Raw genomic sequence first — 17475 nt, forward strand, 5'->3', positions numbered from 1 at the left:
TCTGTGAAGACTGGCTTGTTAAGTACTTCTCTGTAAGCTGATTAACTAGCGTTGATTAAGCACCCCTCACCGTCTTTAAGCTGTAATGTCATGCTAGACCACTAACAGTGGTCATCAACCACCATACCACCGTGGAAGAGTGGTTGGATGCTGTTAAACACTTCATTCATGCAAATCAGTTTAACAGATTGACAGATGTTCTTCATGTTTCACTGTTGCAGTCCTCACATATGGGTTATCCGGCTCCCAGTAGCCCTCAGTTGGCCCGAATACCAGACTCCTTGGTATATGACGTCGGCTGACCCTGGTTGTAAAAATGATGTCAGTACGTCAGGTATAAAGGGAGGCAGCTGACGCCATTTCTTCAGTCTTTCTTGCCCGAAGCAGATGCAATTCGCACTAGTGCCGGTCGGCCGTTTACCTTTGTTTCATTTTCTGACTACCAAGTTGAAGACGCCTTCAGATAAGTACCCTGTTGGGGATCCTCTTTTCTTGCTTTAACGAATGTCAGATAAAGTTAATAACTGTCTTGCCTGTGGAAAGCAGATTCTGCACTGTAATTTCCATTCCTATTGCATAACTTGTTTGCGCCTTGAGCATGACGTCCCTAACTGCGATCTCTATTCTTCCTTTAACCCACGTACCATACGCCGTAGAGCTAAGATTTTGTATAAGCATTTCGGAGTCTGGCCTAAGTTCGTCGGTATGGCATCTTCTGGTCTCCTGACTTCGGATCTTCCTAGGAAATGCAAAGACAAGGACCGCGACAGGCCTAGGGTTAAATCTACTGACTATGCACCGGTGAAATTGGTCATCAGCACAGCGGTAGTCAGTGAGGAGCTTACGCAGCCCCTGCAGTCTGCAGATTTAAAGCCCCAAGCCTCTGCCGAGACGTTTACGGAGTCCTCCATGCCACAGGCTGCTTTTTCATCTTCAGACCCTCCGCCGGTCACTGCCTCAGATGGGTCCAGAGCTGCTTTGCAGGCACCGGCTTCTGACTCCTCTTCTTTTTGACATGAGACCAGAATCAGACCGACTACCTTAGCTCAGACTTCTGCAGTTGCTAGGCCTCCCAAATCCCTCCGGATTGCTAGTAGACCTTCCAGCCGCAAACCTACTCACAAACAGGCATCGGCCTCCCCTCCTGTACCTCAGTCCCAGTAAGTAAAGATGGCTGGTGATCTTCTTTCTCTGATTAGGAGCTCTCATTAACTCCCCCCTTCAAAGAGGGCTAGGGAATTATCTCCTGGTGTTTTTTCTGTGTCAGATTCTGAGATTTCCAGTATGTCTGCTGGTGAAGAAGGAAATTCTCAACTTTTTTCTGCTTTGAGGATTCTGATGCTGAGGACTCTATCCCTTCTGCCTCCCCTCCAGAAGATTTTTCCTTTGGGGATACTTTGAATACTCTTAGGGAGCATTTTAAATGGGAATGTCAGGATTTTCCACAGTCTAAGAAAAAATCAGGGAATTTTTAGATTTGCCACAGCATAAGCCTCTGGCAATATCTCCAGTTTTGGAAGTTGTGGATGATGTTTTCATGGAAAATTGTTTAACTTTTAATTTTGTTCCTCCAGCCCCCAGAAAACCAGATATTACAGGGTTCCAGAATCTCATCAATTCCTTTTCAGAAACCCTACTGCTGATCCAGAAATTATTTCTCAAGGCCCCAAGGGTGTTAAGGCTACTATTACTAGAAACCCGGTGCCTACTGATAAGGAATCTAGGGCCTTGGACAGGTGGGGTAAAAAAGTCTATACTTCTGCAACTCTTGCCATTAGATCCGTGAATTGTCTTTTTCACATGCTTAAGTATCAGCAGCATACATTGGAGGCTATTAAGGCTAAACTTGGAGATATTCCTTCCATGATGGAAAACAAAGACTTACTGAATTCTACCACTTTAGTTAATAAGCATTCACTTCATTGTAGTTTTGACACTTTGGAGGCTTCTTGCAGAGCAGCAGCCACTGGTTCCATAATTAGAAGGCATGCTTGGCTCAGGGAGCAGCCTGATTCTGAACCAGTTAAGTCTAAATTGCTGGATGTTCCTTTGCACAAGGACAATCTTTTTGGTAATAAGGCTGAGGAGGTACTGAAAAAGTTGGAGGATAAGGCAAAATCTATGCAAGCTGTAAAAGATTTCCTTCAGGTTCAGCCTCCTTGGTTTAGTAGGCATGATCCTTCCAAGAATTGGTCTTTCCCTGGTCCTGGCAAGCAGGGCCGCTTTAGGCGTAGGGATTTCAGATCTTCAAGAGGGCAGGCTTCTGCCCCTCAAAGGACCAAACAATAGCAGTCTTCATCTGCTAAATTAGGGAGTTCTAAGCCAGCTTCCCAAAGCAAGCATTCTCAGTGACTCAGACCTTCTTGTGCCTACCTCTGCGGACCCTGGGTTTCCTTTGGAGGGAAGGTTAGCCAGGATGTTCATCGTGCATACAGCTGCAGTCATAACAGATGGGTTCTCCTGCCGTCATGCGGGTCCTCGGTCGGCCGAATTCCAAAGTCTAGGTCCGGCGTCGGTTGTCGTTGCTTCTTCCCTGACGTCAGTGCAACAGGGGTATAAAGGAACCAGCCGACGCCATTTTCTTCAGTCTTTCTTGCCGCGCGGTGCCCGAAGCAGAAGCAGTTCACAAGTGCCAGTGGTCGGCCAGCTCCTGAGATTACGAAAATTTGGAAACCGAAGTCTTCTTAAAAGCTAAGTATCCCGTTGGGGAAACTTTTCTTGCCTCAGACCGATGTCAGACAAAGTTAATAATTGTATTTCTTGTGGGAAGCAAATACCGCATAAGGATTTCCATTCCCTCTGTATACCTTGTTTAGGCCCAGACCACGACGTCTCGGTCTGTCGCTTTTGTGCTACATTCAACAAACGCACTATTAAGCGTCGGGCGGAGTTCGCCCAGCATTATTTTGGGAAAGCATTTAACTATTCTATGTCGTCGGATACTCCGACTCCGGTTTTGTCTAAAAAACGCAAAGATAACGACTGACACACGAAGTCCGCGGCCTCTACCGACACCACGCCAAAACCGTCTACACGTGGTCCGGTTCTCAGCGAGGCGCCTACGCAGCCCCTGAGTACCGACGACACTTCTTTGATTTGATGGTGTCTCCTGTACCCGAGGTCGCAGGCTCCTCAGCCCACACCCCGACTACAGATACCAAAGCCACTCTTGGCATTGAAACTCAGAATGTGGACAGGTCCACCTCCACTCAAGGTGTCTTCAGACCTTCCTCTTCTTTCTCCATCAAGGCTTTCACTAAGTCTAAAGCAACCATCTCCAGGCCCCATGCCTAAGAAACAGATGCTTAAAATGGCTGAGGATTTAATTACTCTTATCAGAGGTTCTCAGCCCCCACCGGACAAAAGGCCCAGAGTGGAGGAAGATTCCCCCTCCTCTGATCAGGGCTCCATTATTTCAGAGCACTCTGATGATCAGGAACATTCTTACTCTCCTTTTGAAGACTCTGATGCGGAGGAATCCATCCCTTCTGTATCCCCCCCAGAGGATTACTCATTTGGGGAAACTTTGCATACCTTAAGGGAACACTTCCACAGGGAAGGCCAAGATTATTCAGATTCCAAGAAAAGGCTCAGGGAATTTCTCTTGCTACCTCAGCACAGGCCTCTGGCTATACTTCCTGTCTTGGACATCCTAGATGATGTTTACTCGGAGGCTTGCCTTAACCCGGACTCTCTACCTCCAGCTCCAGTTAAGCCTGACAGGTATTACAGGGTTTCTGACTCATACCAATTTCTATACAAAAGCCATGCTGCTGACCCAGAAACCATCTCACAGGGCCCCAAGGGAGTTAAGGCCTCCATTGCTAAAAATCCATTACCTTCCGAGAGAGACTCCAGATCCTTAGAAAGGTGGGGAAAAAAGGTATATACCTCGGCTACCTTATCCATGAGGGCCTTAAACTGTCAGTTTCATATGCTAAAATACCAACAGTTTTTGTTATCACAATTGAAAAGTAAAATGTCACAACCTGAACAACCAGACTTGAAGGAGTTGCAGGATTTGATGCATAGTGCAGAACAAGTGGGTAAGCATACCTTACAATGTGGTTTTGATGCTCTAGAGGCCTCATGTAGAGCTGCTGTTACAGGATCAGTCATACATAGGCATGCCTGGCTCAAGGAACAAGCCTTGCCTGATCAAGCTAAATTACTAGACGCCCCTCTTCAAAAGGATGTACTATTTGGTGCTAATGCTGAGGAGGTATTAAGGAAAATGGAGGAAAAGGCTAAATCAATGCAAACTGTGAAAGAATTTCTACAGGTACAACCCCCACGTTTTAGTAGAAATTGGCCTTCCAAAAACTGGTCCTTTCCTGCCACGGACAAACCCCAAAGAGGCAGATACAGGCGCCCGAGGGGCAGAGGACAATCCCAAGGATCATTTAGAGGCAGACAATGGCAAGCTCCTACACAAAGAGGTGGTGAGGATAACTCGCAATCTTTCAGAAAGCAAACCCAATGACTTTCCCCTTTGCATGCCATCCAAGTCTCAAATGGCAGCCCCCTTAGGAGGAAAGCTGGCATTATTTTCGAAAAATTGGCATATTGTCACAAAGGACAAATGGATCCTGGACATTATAAACAGAGGCTACAAATTCCATTTTCACACCCTTCCAAAAATGAGAGGCATGCCAAACCTGCCACACAATCAAAGGGCAGAGGCACAAAGGCAAATTACAGATCTCATAAACATGAAAGCTATTCAAGAGGTACCTACGCACGAACAAGGTCAAGGTTTTTATTCCAGGCTATTTCTGGTGCCAAGGAAGGGAAAAGATTGGAGACCTATTTTGGACCTATCCATCCTGAACACATTTCTACTGTGCACCAAAATTCAAGATGCTCACTCTACAGCAACTTCTTCCCATGCTGGGCAAGGAGTCTTGGCTGGTAACATTGGACCTCAAGGAGGCATACCTGCATGTCCCATTCAGACAAAATTGCAGAAGGTACCTCAGATTTCTTGCAGGTTCAACCCATTATCAATTCTCTGCATTGCCCTTTGGCTTATCTACTGTGCCCAGAGTATTCACAAAATGCCTGGCATCAGTAATTGCCTACTGCAGACTTCAAGGGATACAAATATACCCCTATTTGGACGACTGCCTGATCCAAGCGGACAGCAAGCACATTCTTCTGAAACATCTGGCTTATGTAATAATGTTGTTGAACTCTCTGGGATACACAGTCAACAAAAAGAAATCAAGGCTAATACCCTCTCGGAAGATAATTTTCCTGGGTGCCAATATGGACACAAACACCCAGATGGCCTACCTCACGCCAGAGAAGCAGGGGCAACTAATTCAATACTTCAGAACACTAGCAAATTGCACCAGGCTGACTGCAAGGAAAATCCTGCAGGCTCGGGATTCATGGCATCTTGCATCTTACTAATCCCATGTGCAAAGCTGCATATGAGGAAACTACAATGGTACCTGAAAAACATATGGTCTCAACACAGCCACAGTTTGGAAACAATAATACCACTAATTCCATGTCTGCAAAAGGAATTTCTGTGGTGGGCTCAAGCATGTCAAAACAAACACAGGTCTTCCATTCAGCAAGCCTCAAGCAAATCAAGTCATCACAACAGATGCCTCGGACTACGCCTGGGGGGGCGCACATGACAGATCGGTGCATTCAGGGCAAATGGTCCCAAAAAGAAAAGCTCCTTCACATCAATCAAAAAGAAATGCTAGCAGTAATAAATGCTATTGTAGCTTTCAAAGACCTTCTACAACCAGGTCAGCTATTGATAAGAACGGACAACACCACAGTTATGTGGTACATAAACAAACAGGGAGGAACACATTCTTACCCCCTATGCAGACTGGCCATGTCACTTTGGAACATGGCCATGGACTTACAAATGGAACTACAAGCACAGTACTTGCCTGGCAAGGAAAATACGCTGGCAGACAACCTAAGCAGGAATACGACAGATCCACACAAATGGAAATTGCATCCAAAAGTTTTTACAGAAATAATCCAAGAATGGGGAAGGCCAGACATAGATCTCTTTGCCTCCCACAAAAACATCAATTGACAAAATTCTGCTCAAGGATTTTCCATCCAAAGGACTGGAGAGTGGACGCTCTCTCTTTCAGTTGGACATCAGTGACAGTTTATGCCTTCCCACCTCTTCCTCTGCTGCTTAAAGTTCTATTGAAAACCAGAGCAGACAGACCAAAGATGATTCTCATTGCTCCGGACTGGCCAAGGCAACACTGGTACCCACTCCTGAGGAGCCTGACGTATTCCCCACCACGGACCCTGCCTCTAATGCCTCTTCTTCTGACTCAGCCCAGCTTCAAAACTCTTCACAGCCAGCTAAAAACACTCAATCTAGCCGCATGGAAGATTCCTCAGCATCACAACAGGCCCTACTCTCCAAGGAGGTGCAGGATGTCATTTTCGAGGCCAGAAGGCCATCAACTAGAAAAGCTTACTCCGCAAAATGGAAACGTTTTTGTGTCTGGAATGAGAAAAGGGCCAGGATCCTGGAAAACTGAATTTACCTCAAATACTACAATATTTGGCTGAACTGCTAAGCAGTGGACTTTCATTCTCCTCCATCAAAATCCATGCCTCAGCCATTTCTGCAGAATACAACACTGATCCACCTTTATTCTCTCACCCTCTCTTAAGACAGTTCCTCAGAGGGGCTAAGAATTTAAGACCTCCAAGGAAACAACCAAAACCTGCTTGGGATCTTAATTTCATTCTGGAAAAACTGACCTTGCCTCCCTTTGAGTATAGTAAACCAAGCTTACAAGTTTTAATTTCCCACTTTCCCTGTTTTACAAGGGTACCCAGACATACCCAAAACTCTCAAGGCAGAAGTAGAAACTCAAATTTCTTCTCTACTGACTATGGGGGCCATAGAGCCAGTTCCTGCAAATCAGGCAGGTCTAGGTTTTTATTCAAGGTTTTTTCTGGTACCCAAGAAAGGGGGCACCAGGTGCCCTGTTCTGGATCTGTCCATTCTAAACACTTTTCTGGTGATTCCCAAATTCAAAATGCTCACCCTTCAACAATTACTACCAATGCTGGACAAGGATTCATGGCTGGTAACTTTGGATCTCAAGGAGGCTTATCTGCACATCCCAATAAGGGAAAGTTGCAGGCAGTTCCTTCACTTCAGGGTTGGGAGCAACACTTTCAATTCCCTGCATTGCCCTTTAGCTTATCTACTGCTCCCATAGTTTTTACGAAGTGCCTGGCTCCAGCCATTGCTTTTTGCAGGCAGAGAAACATTCAAATTTATTCTTACCTGGACAACTGTCTCATTCAAGCAAACTCCCCAGAACAATTAAAAAAGGATTTGGATTTTGTGAAGAACACTCTCACCTCTTTGGGTTACACTCTCAATGAAAAGAAGTCAAAGTTGGTTCCTTCAAGGAAGATTGTTTTCCTGGGAGCAAATCTGAATACAGCCACCCAGATGGTTTTCCTCCCCCAACAGAAGCAAGAAGATCTTTCTGCTTACTTCATGAATTTGGCAAGCATGACCCAGCTCTCTGCAAGGCAATTCCTGCAAGTACTGGGGTTCATGGCTTCATGTATTTTGATGATCCCATATGCAAGGCTGCATATGAGAGAACTTCAATGGTACCTCAAGAACCTTTGGTGTCAACATTTGATTCTTCCTCTGATTACCTGTCTACAAATGGAGTTCCTCTGGTGGGCGATAGCCTGTTCTCAGAACAAGGGTCTGCCTTTCCGCCCACCGCCTGCCAGCCAGACTCTCACCACAGACGCCTCAGATTTTGCATGGGGGGTCTCTTCTGGAGGGCAGGGGCATACAGGAGACCTGGTGCACCCAGCAGATTCATCTGCACATAAACTTAAAATAATTGATGGCAGTGCAGCAGGCCTTGCTGGCTTTCAAGGACCTACTCTACCCTGGGACTCTGCTGATCAGGACAGACAATACCACAGTCATGTGATACATCAACAAGCAAGGGGGGACACACTCTTACCCCTTGTGCAGACAAAGCATGAGACTATGATCCATAGCAGCATCCATGGGCTTACATATAATAGCTCACTATCTTCCAGGGAGGGTAAACTCCTTGGCGGATCATTTGAGCAGAAATGTTCTGGATCCTCATGAGTGGCAACTGAACAAGAACATTTTCCATCACATCACATATCATTGGGGCACCCCACAAGTGGATCTTTTCTCCTCTCACACCAATCATCTCCTTCCAACCTTCTGCACCAGGGTGTTTCACAACAAAGCTTGGAGGGTGGATGCGTTGTCCTTCCCATGGACACATCTCTCAGTTTATGCATTTCCTCATCTGCCTCTTCTTCCCAGAGTGCTGCTAAAGATAAGGGATGAAAAGCCAAAGGCTATTCTGATAGCTCCAGATTGGCCTAGGCAGCATTGGTATCCCCTCCTTCACAGTCTTTCCCAGGCTCAGCCTTGGCATCTTCTCCTGGTACATGATCTGTTGGTTCAGGGCGGGGGAAAGTTCCTTCATCCTCATCTTCAAACTCTGCACTTAACTACCTGGCTAATACCTTAAATCTTTCCCAACAGGTGGTTGAAGTTCTTCACGAGGCCAGGAGGCCTAGCACAAGAAAATCCTGTGCAGATAAATGGAAGAGATTATGCTCTTGGATGCTAGCTAAAGGAGAAGACTCTTTTCATCCTTCTCTTTCACTCATTCTTGACTACCTAGCAGGATTGCTTAATGGTGGACTTTTTTTTTTCAATCAAAATTCATGCTTCAGCAATTTCAGCTCATTGTTCTTTTGAGCAACCCATTTTTTCTCACCCCTTGATGAAACAGTTCCTGAGGGGAGCTAGTAATCTTAGACCTCTCAGAAGAGCTCCTACTCCTACTTGGGATCTTAATTTTGTCCTGGAGAAACTTACTCTGCCTCCCTTTGAACTAGCTGCCTCTGCAGATTTGAAGTTTCAATCCTGGAAGTCTGCTTTCCTTTTAGCTATTACTTCAGCTAGAAGGGTATCTGAGCTGCAAGCCTTAAAGGCAGTAGAACCTTTCATTATTTTTCACTCCAATCGAGTTTCTCTGAGAACTAATCCCTCCTTCATGCCTAAGGTAGTTTCCAGTTTAACCCTTAACCAGTCTATTCACCTGCCTACATTTTTCAACAATCCCCAAAATAAAGGGGAAAGGATTCTGCACTCTTGATGTACATAGACAGCTGAGATTTTACTTAGGATTAAATCCTTTCAAGAATTTGAACAGTTATTGGTTAGTTTTGCTCCTGGGGCTCAGGGTAAAACTATTTCAAAACAAACTGTCTCCAAATGGATTGCTCATTGTATTCGCTTTTGTTACCTGCAGCACGGTAAGGTTCCTCCTCAGGGTATTAGGGCCCATTCTACTAGAGCAGCCTGTACCTCTGCAGCCTTTCTGAGAGATGTGCCTACTAAGGACATTCCAGAAACAGCTACTTGGTCTTCTGTCCATACTTTCACAAAGAATTACAATCTACCTTTGTTTTCTAAATCCAGGGCTGGTTTTGCCTCTGCAGTTTTGCAGGGCCTTCTTACCAACCCTTACTATGTGATCCTTCCTCCCCCCTTTGTCTTCTTACTGGGCTTTGGAAATCAACCCATATGTGAGGACTGCAACAGTGAAACACGAAGAACATAGTACAGCTGTGTACACTTTCTGTAAATGTAGATGTTCGAGTGTATTCACTGTTGCAGTCCTGGTTTCCCACTCTCTATTCCCCCTTTTTTCCTAAGGCACAGACTATGGATTTTTATTTTTTGTATGACATGTGTCCAGGGTGCTACCATGCCTGGATTAGCCTTCTTTTGGGGTCTCCTGACAGTTAAGGCAAGAAAAGCTGAGGAAATGGCATCTGTTGCCTCCCTTTATACCTGACGTACTGACATCAGTTTTACAACCGGAGTTAGCCGACGTCATATACCAATGACTCTGGTTTTCAGGCTGACTGAGGTCTACCGGGAGCCGGATAACCCATATGTGAGGACTGCAAAAGTGAATACACTCAAACATCTACATTTATGGTAAGTGTACACAACTGTACTTTCTCAGGTGCAGTAATGCCCTTCAGGGTGTGTGATGTCCTTCAAGGATGCATCTGCAGTCCTAACAAATGGGTTGTCCTGCCTCAGGCAGCCCTTCGGTCGGCCGGATTCCAAAGTCTGGGTCTGGCCTCGGCTGATGTCGCACTTCACCCGACGTCATAGCTGCAGTTCAGCGGGTATAAAGGCATCAGCCGACGCCATTTTCCTCAGTCTTTCTTGCCGCGTGGCCAAGCAGAAGCTGTTCGCAAGTGCCGGTCGGTCAGAACCAGAGATTGCTACTACCGAAGACTTCTAAAAAGCTAAGTACCCCATTGGGGACTCTTTCTTGCCTCAGCCGATGTCAGAAAAAGTGAATAACTGTTTAACTTGTGGGAAACAAATACTTCATAAAGATTTCCACTCTTGCTGCCTACCTTGTTTAGGCCCAGACCACGACGTAGCAGCTTGTCTAGCCTGTGCTTCTTTCAACCGACGGACACTTAGACGTCGGTCGGAATTTGCTGAGGAGTTTTTCGGCTCCGCTTTTGCTTACAACATGCCGTCGGAAACTCCGACTTCACAATTAGCTAAAAAGCGCAAGGAAAAGGACCGACACTCGCGGTCCATGGTTTCGTCCGAAACCGCGGTTAAGTCAACCGCAAGTGTCTCGGTTTCGGCTGAAACCGAGTCCTCGGTTCTTCCTTCGGCCGAAAGCTTGCCTCCCACCGAGGCCTCAGCCAGCATGGCTGAATCTGCTACTGAAATTCCACCTGCTCTTACAGGTTCACAGGATTTATCTGATACTATCCCTTTAGATATATCTACTCCTGCACGTGGAGCTGCTAGGCCCCCTGCATCCATGTCGATTAAGGCTTTTGCCAGGGCTAAAGCAGCAAAATCAACCAAGACTGTGCCTGCTAAGACCCCCTCTCACAGGCCTAGCTCTACTACTCAAATGCTTAGTCTAGCAGAGGATCTCATTTCTTTGATCAGGGGATCCCAACCTCACCCTGACAGGGCCTCTCACCCACCTCCAGAGAAGAGGCCTAGAGCAGAGCCCCCTGAGCCAGTTTCTTCAGATTCCCCCTCTGATGATTCAGAAAATACAAACCCTCCAGAAGGCCCTTATTCTCCTTATGAGGACTCTGATGCAGAAGACTCCATTCCTTCTGCCTCTCCGCCTGAGGAATTTTCTTTTGGGGAAACCTTGCATGCTATGAGGGAACAATTTCAATGGCAGGGCCAGGATTTTTCAGACTCTAGGAAAAGGCTTAGGACCTTTTTGCATTTGCCACAGCATAGGCCTTTAGCCATTCCTCCAGTACTTACTGTTGTGGATGATGCATTTAATGATGCTTGTACTGCTCCTGATTCACTTCCTCCGGCCCCTGCTAAGCCCGACAGGTACTACAGGGTTCCGGACACACATTATCATTTGTATAAGGCTTCTTTTGCAGATCCTGAAACTATTTCACAGGGACCCAAGGCTGTAGCAGCTACCTCTGCTAAAAAAACCCTCCCCTCTGAAAGGGAATCTAGGGCCTTAGAGAGATGGGGTAAAAAAGTTTATACTTCTGCTACTCTTTCGGCTAGGGCCTTAAACTGTCAATTCCACATGATTCAGTATCAGGAATTTATGTTAGATCAGTTAACTAAAAAACTGTCCTCGCCTGAACCATTAGACAAAAAGTCTCTTCAGGAAATGGTACATAACATTCAGCAGGTCAGTAATCATTGCTTAAAATGCGGCTATGATGCACTGGAGGCTTCCTTTAGATCAGCTATGACTGGTACAGTGATCAGAAGGCATGCATGGTTAAAAGAGCAGTCCTTACCAGACCATGTAAAATCAAAGCTCCTAGATGCTCCCATGGATAAGCACAATTTGTTTGGCTCCCCTGCACAGCAGGTGCTGAAGAAGGTGGAAGAGAAAGCAAAATCTGTCCAGACAGTCAAGGATTTCTTACAGGTCCAGCCTCCAAGGTTTAGTAGGAACTGGCCTTCCAAGAATTGGTCCATTCCAGACACCACCAGAGCACAGAGAGGCAGGAATAGGCGCCCAAGAGGCAGGGGTCAATCCAGAGGTGCCTACAGGGGACGTCAGTGGCAGCCTAACAACCAGTGAAGTACTGCCACAGATTCAGCCACTACCACTTCCACAGGACAATCACAGTGACTTGGCTCTGAGAACGCCTACCAGGGAACAACTAGAAGCACCCTTAGGCGGAAAGCTAGCCTTATTTTCAGTAAACTGGCATTACATCACAGGAGACAAATGGATTTTACAGACAATAGACAAAGGTTACAGGTTTCACTTCCATACTCTACCAAGGAAGAGAGGAATGCCAAACCTACCTCCAAATCAAAAGACAAAAGCTCTAGAACAAATAGACCACTTAATAAGGATGAGAGCTATAGAAAAGGTACCGCCTATGGAACAAGGGCAAGGATTTTACTCCAGACTTTTCCTGGTGCCAAGAAAAGAAAACCAATGGAGACCTATTCTCGACCTGTCCGCTCTGAACACATATCTCATTGTTCCAAAATTCAAGATGCTGACCCTACAGCAGCTTCTTCCCATGGTGGGCAAGGAGTCTTGGCTGGTAACTCTAGATCTCAAGGAGGCATACCTGCACGTCCCCATATGACCAAATTGCAGAAGATACCTCAGATTTCTTGCAGGATCAGAGCATTATCAATTCTCAGCATTGCCCTTTGGCTTATCTACTGCACCCAGAGTATTCACGAAATGCCTGGCATCAGTAATTGCTCATTGCAGGCTTCAGGGAATTCAAATTTACCCTTACCTGGATGACTGCCTGTTACAAGCGGACAACAAAAACAAATTAACAAAAGATTTGAAAAAGGTCATTCATCTGCTGCAAGCCCTGGGATACACAGTCAGTATAAAAAAGTCAAGGCTGATACCATCCCAAAGGATAACTTTCTTGGGTGCAGAACTGGACACATCAAATCAAATGGCATCCCTCACAGCAGAAAAGCAGAAGCACCTTCCTCTCTATTTCATGGCATTAACAACGCAGAACCAGCTAACAGCAAGGAAAGTCCTGCAAGCCCTGGGTTACATGGTATCCTGCATAATATTGATTCCACATGCCAGACTACATATGAGGAAGTTGCAATGGTACCTAAGGAATTTATGGTCTCAGCACAAGCACAGCCTAGAAACCCAAATTCCAATAATTCCATGCCTGAAGCAAGAATTCCAATGGTGGGCTCAGGCCTGTCAATTGAACAAAGGACTGCCCTTCCACAGCCCTTAACCAAGCCAGACTATCACCACGGACGCCTCAGACCTCGGTTGGGGGGCACACATGCTGGACAAGTGCATACAAGGCTTATGGACTCAAGACCAGCTGAACCTACACATAAATCAAAAGGAGATGCCGGCAGTAAAACTGGCAATTCAGACATTCAGACCGTTTCTTCAACAGGGTCAATTGCTGATAAGGACGGACAACACCACAGTTATGTGGTACATCAACAAACAAGGAGGCACACATTCATACCCTCTATGCCGGATGGCAACGGACCTCTGGAATGTGGCCCTGAGCTTCAACATTCAGCTCCAGGCAATATTTGTACCAGGAAAAGAAAATATACTAGCAGACATCCTAAGCAGAACTACCACGGATGCTCACGAATGGATGCTGCATCCAGACATCTTCAAATCCATTACAAGGAAATGGGGACTACCAGAAATAGACTTATTCGCATCCCCACACAACCACCAATTGAAAAAAATTCTGCACAAGGACATACCACCCACTTGCTTGGAAGGTGGACTCCCTATCTTTCAGTTGGGAAAACCTGACAGCATATGCATTCCCACCTCTTCCTTTGATGCACAAGGTGCTATTGAAGATCAAAGAAGACCGCCCAAGGATCATCCTGATAGCTCCAGACTGGCCGAGGCAGCATTGGTACCCATTACTGAGGAGTATGTCTTGGGAACAAATATGGCCTCTGCCCCTAGTTCCCTTACTGCTAACACAGAACAACTTCAAAACCCTGCATCCAAACTTGAAAACGCTGCAGCTAGCTGCCTGGAACATTGCATAAGACAAAATAACCCAGATTTATCTCAAAGGGTTAAAGACATTATCTTGGAGGCTCACAGACCCTCAACAAGGAAAACTTATTCAGCAAAATGGAAAAGATATCTCATTTGGAGTGCAGCAAAAGGAGAAAATGTGTCACTGGTAAACATAGCTAACATCCTGGAATACTTGGCAGAGCTTTTCCACAATGGCCTGTCCTATTCTTCCATTAAGATTCATGCATCAGCTATTTCAGCAGAATACAACATGGACCCTCCAGTCTTCTCTCATCCTCTACTCAGGCAGTTTCTGAGAGGAATTAAAATGTAAAGCCACCAAGGAAGCCACCATTGCCGCATGGGACTTGAACTTTGTGCTGGAAAAGTTGACACTCCCTCCTTTTGAACCAGCAGCAACAGCAGAATTACAGTACTTATCATGGAAAACTGCTTTCCTGCTTGCAATCACTTCAGCAAGAAGGGTTTCTGAATTACAGGCATTAATGGCAGTACAGCCCTTCCTTATCTTTCATCAAGATAGAGTGTCCATGAGAACTAATCCTACTTTTATGCCAAAGGTGGTCTCCAGGGTATCTTTAAACCAAGCTATCCACCTACCTACATTCTTCCCCAACCCACAGAACAGGGGAGAAAGATTATTACATACCTTGGATGTACATAGGCAATTGCGCTACTACCTGGACAGAACCAAGAGCTATAGAAAAACTGACCAGCTACTGGTAGCATATGCAACAGGAATGGAAGGAAAAGCAATTTCAAAACAGACAATCTCAAAGTGGATAGGAAATTGCATTAGATTTTGTTACTCTTACCATGGAAAGACAACTCCAGAAAACATCAGACCTCACTCCACAAGGGCTACAGCCACTACTACAGCTTTTTACGAGGAGTGGCTACCAAAGACATTTTAGAGGCTGCTACTTGGAGCTCCGTGCATACATTTGCCAAGCATTATAATCTACCCTTATACTCCAGATCCCGAGCAGGTTTTGCCACTGCTGTTTTGCAAGGGATCTTAACTACACCATAATCTTATTAGTACGACCTGCCACAGTTTGGCTATGGTATTCTACCCATTTGTTAGGACTGCAGATGCATCCTTGAAGGACATAGTACAGTTTTGTACCTACCATAAATGTAGATGTCCGAGAGGTATGCATCTGCAGTCAGGATTACCCTCCTCCTTCCCTCTGTGGTACTCCTAGGGTATTTGCCCATCTTGTAGCTAGCTGGGGGAATCTATTATGGTGTATTTGTTTGTATATATGTATATACATGTTTATTTTTATTTGCTCTCTGTTATTTGGAAACTTTTACATTTATCCAAATTTAGCCTTCCTAGAGGGCACCTGGCATCTGGGGCAAGAAACACTGAGGAAAATGGCGTCGGCTGATGCCTTTATACCCACTGAACTGCAGCTATGACGTCAGGTGAAGTGCGACATCAGCCGTGGCCAGACCCAGACTTTGGAATCCGGCCGACCGAAGGGCTGCCTGAGGCAGGACAACCCATTTGTTAGGACTGCAGATGCATACCTCTCGGACATCTACATTTATGGTAGGTACAAAACTGTACTTTATAAGGGAAATAATGTCCTTTCAGGAGTGGTAAGGTCCTTCACCTGTTCCATCAGGCCTCACAGCATATCTGGATAGGCATAGCACCCACCCCAATGGGCAATATTGCTTACGTATGATTGGGTTTGTCTAGTCATTAACATATGTTATGTGATCGTAGCATGAATGTCAAACTTCACCTCTCAAAACTGAGGTGAATTCCTTGACACTCATATTTGGATACATACGAGCCTTTTTATAACTGGAGACCTGATTCTAATCCCCTGTTATGAGTTTCATAAACAAATGTAAGAAAATTTACCTTAAAAGCAAAGCAGCAAACAGAAACCGTTTTTTGTAGTACATGGAGCTTTAGTTGTCCTAATATATTACCGATTGCAGAGAGAAAAGACTGTTGAAGTGCAAATTGATTTGCACCTTTTAAATCTGTAATACTTTTAGCACTGCCATACAGACAGCAGCCAAAAGCAAAGTGTTTATGATCAGCTAGCAACTTAAAAACTGTTTGATATTTCACAGACTCATGCCTTAGTTTTCTGTGTGGTGTGTGTAACAGCATAGTGAATTTAGGCTTTGTAAAGCAGTCAGAGGTTTGCAACACTGTTGTGAGCTAGCTGCCATGTGTGCTACAGCACAAGACTAGGGTTATTAGTGCTTTCAGAGGTGCTGAAATGTGGGGAAAAAGGCAACATTGTTACGTACCTGATTACAGAGGTGCACTACAAATTTTGTCCACAGCTTTATGAGTTAGGCTCTAGCCCCAAATTAGAACACACAGTGGCAATCACACGTCAACAACGAGTTAAAACAACTTACATGTATAAAATACTTTTTGTTGCCACCCCCCCCCCCACCCCCCACCCCCACACACACACATGCATGCACAATTAAAGCTGTTAATACATCAAATGTAAATTTAGCTTCTGGCCACTGTCTCTGTTGCTTTTTAAGCTGCAAAACATTTACTCTACTACACTTTTTCTGTAAGAATAGTACATTGAAGCAGTTAAGACTTCATATACTGTAAGGAATTGTGACCTTTACTTAACTAAATTTGCAGATGACTGCAAACTGGTCATTGTTGTCAAATCTCCCTCTGATACCAATTCATTCATTAGAGCAGGAATTAACTCTCAGGTGATATAGGGGAAAAGGACTAAATTAAATGGGAAATAGTGTAACATTGTTACATTTTGTAAGCAATCCCCCCTATGCAATATCCAATATCCTTCTCCAAAATAATGTTTTTAGGAATCTTGGAACCTGGTTGGATAATGTCTGTCCTCCTACTACAATGTGGAATATCTAGTCAGAAAATGTCATCCATAATCAAAAGAGGTTATCGTCCCTAGCCCTAATTAGAACAGTTATTGAGTACAACTTCCCCTTTGTGATGTACATTTTAGAATTATTATGCAACTGGAAAGGCCGCAGTGGTTCTTAACCAAGAAGGTCTTTGGCCTAAAGTCCCTGTACTGTCAGGAAGAGCTTGAGGTGTTCCTTTTACTCAGTTTCCAATAGGCTCTTACATTGTAATCTATGCCCTTCTTTCTGCACCTTTAAGGGACCCCATCCTCCTGAATGTATTACCTACTTCCTACCCTGTCTTTTGAAGAAACTTCCTGTACAAGTTAAACAGAGTGACACCGTAGCTCCTTCATCTTAAGCCTGGATGATTGAGTGGGTACTCATAAATTTACTCTGGGACTGACCTGCTTTGTCATTTGAGAAGGTGGGTACAGCATGAGGCTATGTGTTGGCAAGATGGAAATGGTCT

General features: G+C 45.1%; 1 protein-coding gene across 3 annotated transcripts in view; it reads left to right on the forward strand.

Annotated features, from left to right (window-relative positions):
• LOC122806392 (forkhead box protein P4-like) overlaps positions 1-17475 on the forward strand; it is a 1692547-nt gene that overhangs the window by 1431742 nt on the left and 243330 nt on the right. The gene's annotated exons all lie outside the window — the stretch shown is intronic.

The sequence above is a fragment of the Protopterus annectens genome, chromosome 7.part0 (assembly GCF_019279795.1).
Source record: "Protopterus annectens isolate FY-2018-M chromosome 7.part0, PAN1.0, whole genome shotgun sequence".
Taxonomy (NCBI): domain Eukaryota; kingdom Metazoa; phylum Chordata; order Ceratodontiformes; family Protopteridae; genus Protopterus; species Protopterus annectens.